We start from the raw sequence: 9,985 nt of genomic DNA, 5'->3' as shown, positions 1-9,985 counted from the left end.
CGAAGACTTTACATAATCTGATTTTTTCAAAATACAGCTGTAATTCTCTGATTTTTAACTGGGCTGCCTCACCCTTCCACAGTCAATGCTCTCATATGGTTAGGCCTATCCCTACCATTTTTGCCTTTTGTTTTCTATATAACTCAGATTTAGTTTTTTGTTAGATTTTTTTTTAAAAAAATAGCTTACTTCTCTCCTTTATTATATTCTGCCTATGTGAAATTTCAAGTGGAATCTTTTTCTTAAATTTGTTGCATTATTTTTAAGTTAAAATTTAAAATTTAAGGATTAAATAAACATACTTTTATTTTAATTAGAAGCTAGTTTAGGCTTCGAAGTCCCTCAACACCGTCAACCTCTGCAATGGATGTACATGGCTCTGTACATCTTATACCAGAGCATTAGTCTTCTCGCCAAGCCTCCTCCTTCCCCAAGGGTCACTAAAGTCCTTGGCTAGTGCCGACGGAATCCTGTTTGACTCTGTGATCACCATTTATTGAGCAATTTTTAAACCAAATCTTCACAGTTACACTGCCTAGAATCTATCCCAACAAGCATGTCCCCTTTCTCCTGCCTACTTCCTACCCCTCTTACTGTCACTTAAGCATTCCAGCAAATGTCCCCATTCGTAATTATTTCCATTATTGTCGTGTCTGAAATTATACTGTTTTTCTTGATGACCGAAGAGAAAAATACCATCTGCTGAGAGAGCCCAGGCTCCTTTGGTCTTTAATTAACATGCAAAGTCTTTTATCATTGCATTCTTTTCCTGTTTGACATGAAAATGTCTTGGGCTTCTTATGTTGAAATATATACTCAGGAATAATATTTAGCCTCCATTAAAGCCTTTAAATCACCAGCTCCATCTTTTTATTCTTGTTTCTAGTGCTGCCTACAATATGATCCCATTTCCCACCTTCTGTCGGGGATAACTCTCTCTAAAGGAACACCACCTGTGGCCTCTTGAGAGCCGAACTCCACAGATGGCACATTTATGTAGCATGGTCCCTACAAATGTACCAGCTCGTGGTATTTTAAGGTTCCCACTTCTTCTTTTAGAGCTGGACAAGTCCCTCTAGACTGAGTGAGGATGGCCCTGGAAAATGACATCTTGTTTTGACAGCATGATATGAATTTCTCTGGGAAGGCACAGGATTGGTTTATATATTTGTAAATTAGAAGTTAGGGCAAAACTTTATAAATTAGGAACTTTATAGATTAGGGCAAAAATGTATAAATTCGACGTTTGGAAGTGAGGAAAGAGTAAGCTTCTCTGTATTTTTATGGCTGATTCTCATTAGTTGTCGAAATGGGAATACTTGCTTCTTTGTGATAATGTGAGAGAACGGTGAGTGCTAATAGGTTTGGATTGCCCTGTTGTCTGACACAGGGCCCCAGAAGACTGGTCTCCTCTAGTAGTAACAGTAACATTTCTGAGAATAATTGCCAAGGCTACTCTGACCCATGGTGTTCCAGTAGTACACAGGCGTGACCAGAGATAGTAGCCTCTGACAATTGCCTTGAAATACAATAAAGGTCTTCACTATGGTCACTGTCATTGGGACTTCCGGTAAGATTTCCGCCTCAGACTATGGTGTGCTCACCTGTAAAATAGGAAAATAGCACAATTCAGTTGCCACAGGGCTCAGTTAAATCCAACATACGCAGTGCTTAATAAATGGTAACAGTTTTTCCAGTAAACATATGACTGGTTTTTGGTCATCTACGTGTCAGACACCAAGCTACACTGATTGGCAGCTGTCAAAGTGCAAAGCACAGTTCCAACATCCAAGGAGCTTACCACTCTGTAAAAGGAACAAAAGAAATCACTCCCCAAAGACTCCACATGGACAGACCCAGGGCTCCAGCTGCATATGGAGCACAGGATGGCCTTGTTGGGCACCAGTGGAAGGAGAAGCCCTTGGTCCTGCCAAGGTTGGACCCCCAGTGCAGGGGAATGTTGCAGGGTGGTGGTAAGGGGGTGTGGATGGGGGAGAACCTTTATGGGGGAGGGGGAGGAGATAGGGGGCTTATGGACAGGAAACTGGGAAAGACAGTAACATTTGAAATGTAAATAAAGAAATATATCCAATTTAGAAACAAAGCCTTTTATACTGACGTCTGTGTCTCTGCAGGTGCTCTGATGGTAGAGAGAGGGAACAGAAGACAGTGAGTTGAAGATGGGGTGGACAGTGGAGACCTCCGTGTCCCTCATGGAATGCAAGCATCTGAAATTCTTTATCTCCAGCACGAGTTTATAGGAACAGGTCATATTTTGTTGTTTTAGAGATGATGAAGTCTGTGCTGTTATCAAGTCATAAGATGTAATTGAGGCAGTTTCTGGGATTCTTCTCTTGCTCTGGTGCCCAAGGTCTTTGCTACAGAAGCTTGATTCCTTTCAAAGTTGCAAGGAGGCTAAAATTTACAGACTGGATTTTAGCATAAATTTAGAATGGAACCGACTTTATGGTAAGAGCATGAAAGGAAGCAGTTACTGCCCTTTCTTATCTCAGGTACTGAAAGGAGAACTCATCTTCGCTCCACCAGAACTATTTAAATGTGTTAAGAATGCTGTTTGCACATTTGATTGTATTAGAAGGCATCAATAAAAGCTTTCCAGAAAGAGTTTTCTCATCAGAAACAAAAGAGACAGGAATACATTTGTAACTATGGAGACATTCTCTCCATGTTTTTTCACACTTAGAAGGTACAAGCTTTCATATCAGGTGATAAGGAAAATGTGGACACAATCACCTATTTCTTATTAATAACCAGTTTTTAATAAGAAAGAGAAACTTATCTGGAGACTATCCCTTTAAGTAACTACATTAAAAGCAGCTATGTAATTATTACTCAAGTCCTAGTGTAATTGAACCTGATTTGAACAAAGTTTTCCTATCATAATAAGATCTGAGAAGCAAATGGAGACGGGTAATAGGCTTTTCAGACTGGTCATCTGGTGTCACTCTGGAAACAATGGAGAGCTATTCCTTAGAATACTGTCTGAGGGACATTGTGCAGACCAGTCTGAAATGGCCTCATTGGAAAATCACATGCCCATTTTAATTTTCACCTCACGGTCTCAACAGTGACTGGTCGTCTACTGAACCATTTGCTGTACATCAAGATGGCAAGTAAAAGATTGCCATGCTCGAAGGAGAGCTGGTTCTGAATTATCTCTGTATCTGTACAGAAAAAGGAAAAAAAGGCTCTTAATTTTCCAATACACATAGTTTAATTAGCAATGCATTATTTATTTAAACGTTGATGCTAGGATCTGAAGATTTTCAGGAAACAAGTAGATTTTTTTCTTTTTCTTTTCTTTTTTATTATGTATTTTTATTTTGTATTTGTATTTTTTATTATGTATTTCTTTACTTATATTTCAAAGGTTATTCCCCTTCCTGGTTTCCTGTCCATAAGCCCCCATTCCCTTCCCTCCCCCTCCCCCATATGGGTATTCTCCCTATACATCCCCCTAATTGCCCTCCCCCATATTTTCCTGCACTGGGGGGTCCAACCTTGGCAAGACCAAGGGCTTTCCTTTCCACTGGTGCCCCAACAAGGCTACATATCCAGTTGGAGCCCTGGGTCAGTCCATGTATAGTCTTTTGGTAGTGGCTTAGTCCCTGGAAGCTCTGGTTGGTTGGCATTGTTGTTTTTATGGGGTTGCAAGCTCCTTCAACTCTTTCAATCCTTCCTCTATTTCCCCCCAAGGGGGTCCTATTCTCAGGTCAGTGGTTTGCTGCTAGTATTGACCTCTGTATTGGACATGCTCTGGATGTGTCTCTCAGGAGAGATCTATATCCAGTCCCTTTCCGCATGCATTTTTTAGCTTCATCAATCTTATCTAGTTTTGGTAGCTGTATATATATATATATATATATATATATATATATATATATATGGACCACATGTATGTCAGGCTCTGAATGGCCATTCCTTGAGTCGCTGCTCTAAACTTTGCTTCCATATCCCCTCCTATGAATATTTTTCCCCTTTTAAGAAAGAGTGGGAACATCTGCATTTTGGTCATCCTTCTTCTTGAGCTTCCTGTGGTCTGTAGATTGCATCTTGGGTAATTTGAACTTTTTGGCTAATATCCACTTATCAGTGAGTGCATGCCAAGTGTGTTTTTCTGTGATTGAGTATTTTTTCTAATGTTATAGAGCACATAATTATACAAAGTGTTGAGCATCGTCATGATACTTCTGTACATGCATACAAAATAGTTTGATGATATTCTGCTCTACTAGTGTGCCTTGCTTGCTTTCTCTTTTCTTCGTCCTTTTGTACTACCACACTTTCTCATGCTAATGAGAGAAAATATGCAATATTTATCTTTGTGAGTCTGACTTGTTTCCTTCAGCATAATGATACCCAGTGCCATGCTCTTTGCCCGGAGTGCACGGTTTAATTCTTCCGAATAAAATGGAATAGAAGTCTCATGTGTATATACCACATTTTATCAACGTATCTGTTATCTAAGTTGATTCCATAGGTGAATTCTGAAACATTGCCACTATAGAATGGCTCTGTGAGAATTACTATTTTAAGCTAGATTTTATTCTTTTGGGTATATCCCTGGGAAGTTTCTCACTACATCCTTTGGCAGTTCTAACTTGAATTTTTTTAAGGAGCATCCACACTGAGTTCCTCAGTCTCTAGATTAATTTACATTCTTAACAACAGCGTATAAAGGTTCAATTCTATTGGCAATTGACAGCTGCCGGGAGAGGTAGAGCCAGTTTTCTCTAAGGGCTTAGGCCCTCGTCGGTTGCCCATGCCCCAGTGGAAGGTCACAGTCTGGGTACAGGAACAGCACAGATTAGACTTGGGGAGTTAAAATTAAAAGGATATAAAGTTGGTTGGGTAGTGAAGGGGTATAAAAGTGGGAGGAATCAGGGAGAGGGGCAAATATAACCAAAACACATTGCAAGTAATTCTCAAGGAACAAATTGAAAAACCAGGGGATAAAAAAGATCCAGTTTCACTCATTTTCTCATATCTTCATGAATATAAAACCATTGAACTAAGGTAAGATAGAATCTTACTGTGCTTCTGATTGGCTACAGACATTAAATTTTAATGCACTTATTATTTGTATCTATTAGACATCTTCAAACTTCAGAATGGGAAATGATTTTATTTTAGAGCAACACCACCACCACTAACAACAAACAAATAGTGGAAGAAAACATAATAAATTAGATTTACAAAATAAAACTTTTATGCCATCAAGAGAGCAAGTTCTGTTTGGGGGGAAATAATATAACTTCTCACATGAAACTTAAATCTAATGAAGAATTTGTATCAAACAAATACACAGAAATATTTTCAACAGTGAAGTAACGCCATCATGTTGTAAATGTCTATCACTCTAGAAGCTGTGTTACCCAGACTTTTAAAAAAATAGATTGATTGCAGGAAAAGTAATACACAACAGTGACCACCCACATAGATGTGATAACTGTGGTTTCATTGGGAGAATTCTTGTCATTTATGTGTAGTGAGGATCAGGACAAAATCTGATAGATGCTTCAGTTACCTCTTGTATTCAGAGTGATACATGCTGGTATTTGGGAAGCAAGTATGACCTCTGCAAATAGGTAAGAGAACACTTTATTCATTTTACTATAAAGGAGACCATCTACGATTCTGTCCACCCTAGATCTGGTGACTGATTGGCAAACAGATTTAGTCATTAAACACAGTAGAAAGGGAAACCATGAAGGTGGGAACAATATGACGGAAATGTGTTGTGAGGATAAGGAAGATATTCCACTCAGCAATGTTCAGTTCTTTTTGTTTTTTCCTCCATCTTTATTAAATTGGGTATTTCTTATTTATATTACAATTGTTATTCCCTTTCCCGGTTTCCAGGCCAACATCCCCCTAACCCCTCCCCCTCCCCTCCTACCTGGGTGTTCCTCTCCCCATCCTCCCCAACGTTCAGTTCTTGAAAAGGTCTAAAGTCTGGGAAGAAATCAAAAAATGTTCTAAGGTTAAGTAAATCTAGAAAAAAAATGGCATACCATTTGTGAGCTAAGTACAAAAACTATTAGTTTAGGTTGTTCAATAAAAAAATAATTCTCTTTCTGTTTTTTATATTTTACAGACATGATCTCATTTTAATCTTCAAAGTAACTGTACAAAAAGATCCCCATTTTACAGTCCAGAGAGCTCTAGCAGCACGGCACTGGGAGATACTGTCTTTGATTTCAAATACACATATGCACACACTCTCAAAAGACTTTTAGGCATAAATCACTATTACATTATAAGGCATACAAGCCAAAACTACTAAAATGAAGAAATATGTAAGTCTGGGCTTGGAAAAGTCCTACGTGTGGAGCTTCTTGTCCTTTCTCGGTGGGATCCCAGCCCCTTATCCTCACTCAAACAAGACACTTACCTTGTTAAGACTCACTCTCTCAGTTTTACTAGAGTTGTATTGTCTGCACACTGTAGACTCAGCTTGGGCTGTGGTTGAACTCCATCTCCATCTGCCTTGGATCCCCTGGACGTTGTAGTGACCAAAAACTCTGAAGCTTACTCAAATGGTTGTTCTTTCCATTAGTTATACGGTTAAGACAGAGGGAGATTAATCAGAAACAATGACAGTGAGGACAAAATTAGAGTCTACTCGATACTGCTAAACTCTTTCCCTGTTTGGATAGGAAAATAATTTAAAAGTAGGTAGCATGTTTTGTTCTTTTATATTAATGGGGGGGGGAGCAGGAAACACTGTTTGGGTTTTGGCTGTTGTAAAATTTCAGAGTCAGACAAGATTTCATAAACCAAAAGCAGTGAGTGGGGCACCCTCTTACTCAGTGGCTCACCTATGGAGCTAATCATCATGACCTCTCAAGACAAAGCTAGCCACTTACATGTTTTAAAGTTTCAAATGAAACACGCATACTTCACAACTGCATGCCCAGTCCTCCCTACAGACCAACACCAGAAACATCCAGTTCCCTTGGTATTGCTTTCTTATATCAAAGTTTATTGAAACTGTTCAACTAAGTTAGTCATCCAAGGCTCACAGCACAGCCTGGGTGTTAAATAATTGTGTTTTCTAATGTTTGAGGCTGGAAATCCAATACCATAGCCCCACAATGCTCCCAGATCTGTCCCCCAATGCATCATCCTACAGAGAGAGAAAGAGAGAGAGAGAGAGAGAGAGAGAGAGAGAGAGAGAGAGAGAGAGAGAGAGAGATCACAATCCTTTCTTGATAGGGCACAAATCTCAAGAGACTAGCATCCTCATTTAATCGTAATTATCACTTAACTTCAAATGAAGATTAAGATTGTACTGTGTCGGCTTTGGAGAGTAGTCAAGAACAGCCACTAACGTTCTGTAATTCTGTCTACAAAGTTCTGCTTCTTAAGGGAAAATCCCCCATTTAACAGGGTTCAGTGTCAGTCCTGACACATTGGGCAATCAAATGCATTATTATGATGAAGAAATTTATGACTGAAAAGAACCCTGGCAAGTCTGCCTCAATTTCCTACTGACACCCATTTTCTACAGAAGTATTGTAGACAGTCCATCCCCAGGTTCATTCCGAAGCCAGCGGTAGTGCTGTCCATTTTGTTTACAAAGGACTAGATAAAATTTAGATGCGAAACTCCTAAAAGAGAACCCGCTGAATAGGGAACGAAACAATGTCTTCTGGGAACCAGGGGGTAAAATACTTTTAGAGCATGGAAACTTGTTGAAGTGCTCTCAAAATTAATTTATACCAATTGCAGTGATTCTTATATATGAAGTCCCAACTCCATTGAATTGGTTTCATCTGTGACAATGTCACACAGCCTGCAAAGAAGATAGAAGGCCATTAGTAGACTGAATCAAAAAGAAAAGAGTCTTGGAGAGGCTCACAGTCACATAAACACTTAGCCAGGAGTCATCAACTCCTCCCACAGCACCCTCATTTTTAGTATTTTGTCATTGGCTACAGCAATAGTAGTAGTAGCAGGAGGAGGAGGAGGAAGAGGAGGAGGATGAGGAGGAGGACAAAGAGGAGTAATATCTATAGTAATAATTATTGGAATAAGAATCCCAGCTGATGGCATCAAATCAGGAGGCCTGAGTGAACTACATATTCTGTTCATCTTTGAACCAATATAAGAAACCTCAAAGGTCAATGAAAAGGTTTGAACTTTGGTTGACATAGAACTTTCTAAACTTAAAAACCTGATGTGAAATCCTTATTCTATAATAGGAGAAACTGAAGTCCAAACAAGGAGGTTACCATTCCCTTTCTCAGTCAGTACTACAGAACTAAGAGATCAAGTTCTAATATAAATATAGTATCTTCTTATCTCCATTGTGAGGTAGATTCCACAAAGACAGAGTTTATGTCTTCTTGTATTTGTATGCAGTAGTTTCCCCAATTACCCGGGAAAGGCCTGGCACATATTAGCAAAGCCTTCAGTTGAATGAGTGTCCAAATATAGTGCTTAAAACTTGATATAATTGAAGTACTCACCACCATATACCAAATATTTTACTTTGCATGTATTATTAAGCTTCTGTACCATTTAAAGAAGGCATTTGTTGAAATAGTGCACATATCAAGTTGAGCATCCTGGTACATACTATAAAACACTCAGTAACTGTGGGCATTATCATAGAATTAGTCAGTTTTTACTTTATGGTCACTGATTACATATTAATTTTGAAGGCATCTTATTTCACCCAACTTTCTTCCTAAGTTTAAGTTTTTGACCTTTTTGCTTTCACAAATGTTAGGCCAATGTCACATCTAGTCATTCTTTAAATGGCTTATTTAATTTTCCTCGGGAAAATACATGAAAGTGTATGAAAATGTGTTGAAAATTAGCATTCATATTACAGCCTCATTTTGCTTGCTGAACAGTCTGTCATTGCTGTTTTTCTCTAATTCATAATTACCCTCCAATTGCTCATACATTTAAACAATCAATGCCATCATTACAGCCTCCATCACAAATATCAAGATAAAAAAATTACCTGATGGGAAAAACAACTATTGAAGAATATTTCCAGTTACATGATGTGTGTTCAACAGTTTAAAATAGTGTTCCCTCGTGTTTCTGTTTATTAACCACAAGAAAACTAAGAACACCCCAGGGTTCCATTTACTTAGAAATCACCACAGCACTTACAACCAGGGGGAAACCATTCCAGACCAGGATTGCCAGAAACTACATATGGTTGAGTGATGAAAAGACCGGCTATTATAATTAGCAGCAGCAGTTAGACCCCTGCAACACTAAGTGCTCCCGCTTGCTCAGCGGCGCGGACATCCTCTGGAGTGTGTTGAAAATGCAAATTCGCGGCTCCACCTACTGGATCAAAATTTGCATTTTAAGAAGAGCGTTCGTCCAGGTGGTTGAAGCTCACAAAGCAGCACTGATGTTATTTAGTTTAAAAAGGCATCGGAATCCTTCGGAACTGCTTTCTTTAAAACATATTGTTTCTTCACAAGGCATTGTACACCAGACAGTTTAAATATATGAAATCAAGGTTATAGAAAAGGGGGAAAGTAAATCATGCCATCTGTCAACATCTCAGATTACCTATAGATGTATGTGTGCAAATTCATATGTAACAGGACACGTTGTCCTTGGTGCTTGTCACATACTTTGTCCTAAACATCAGCATATCACACTCATCTATCGGGGAAGATAAACCAAACTGCAAGGCAGCATTTTAAATACGTCCAGCTGGGATTCAGGCTTTTATATACCACTCTGGCTTATCAAGTGTCTTATTGATTGAAAGTTGGTTCTTTTTTCCTCTCCAATTTTATTCTTCAGATAGAAGTCTCTTTTCGTTCTATATTTACCTCTTAATTCCAAAGATATTCATCATCTGTCACAAGCTGGTTCTAAAATGTTTTCGTAGAAATACCAGACAAGGGATCAAAAGACTCAGATTCTCATCCAGATTTGGTTTGTAGCACCTTTTTGGCTGTCCTCTCCAGTGGCTGAAAAT

This window comes from Rattus norvegicus, chromosome 1, assembly GCF_021556685.1.
Source record: "Rattus norvegicus strain SHRSP/BbbUtx chromosome 1, alternate assembly SHRSP_T2T, whole genome shotgun sequence".
NCBI lineage: Eukaryota > Metazoa > Chordata > Mammalia > Rodentia > Muridae > Rattus > Rattus norvegicus.
The sequence above is the reverse complement of the archived record's forward strand: the minus strand, read 5'-3'. Positions refer to the sequence as shown.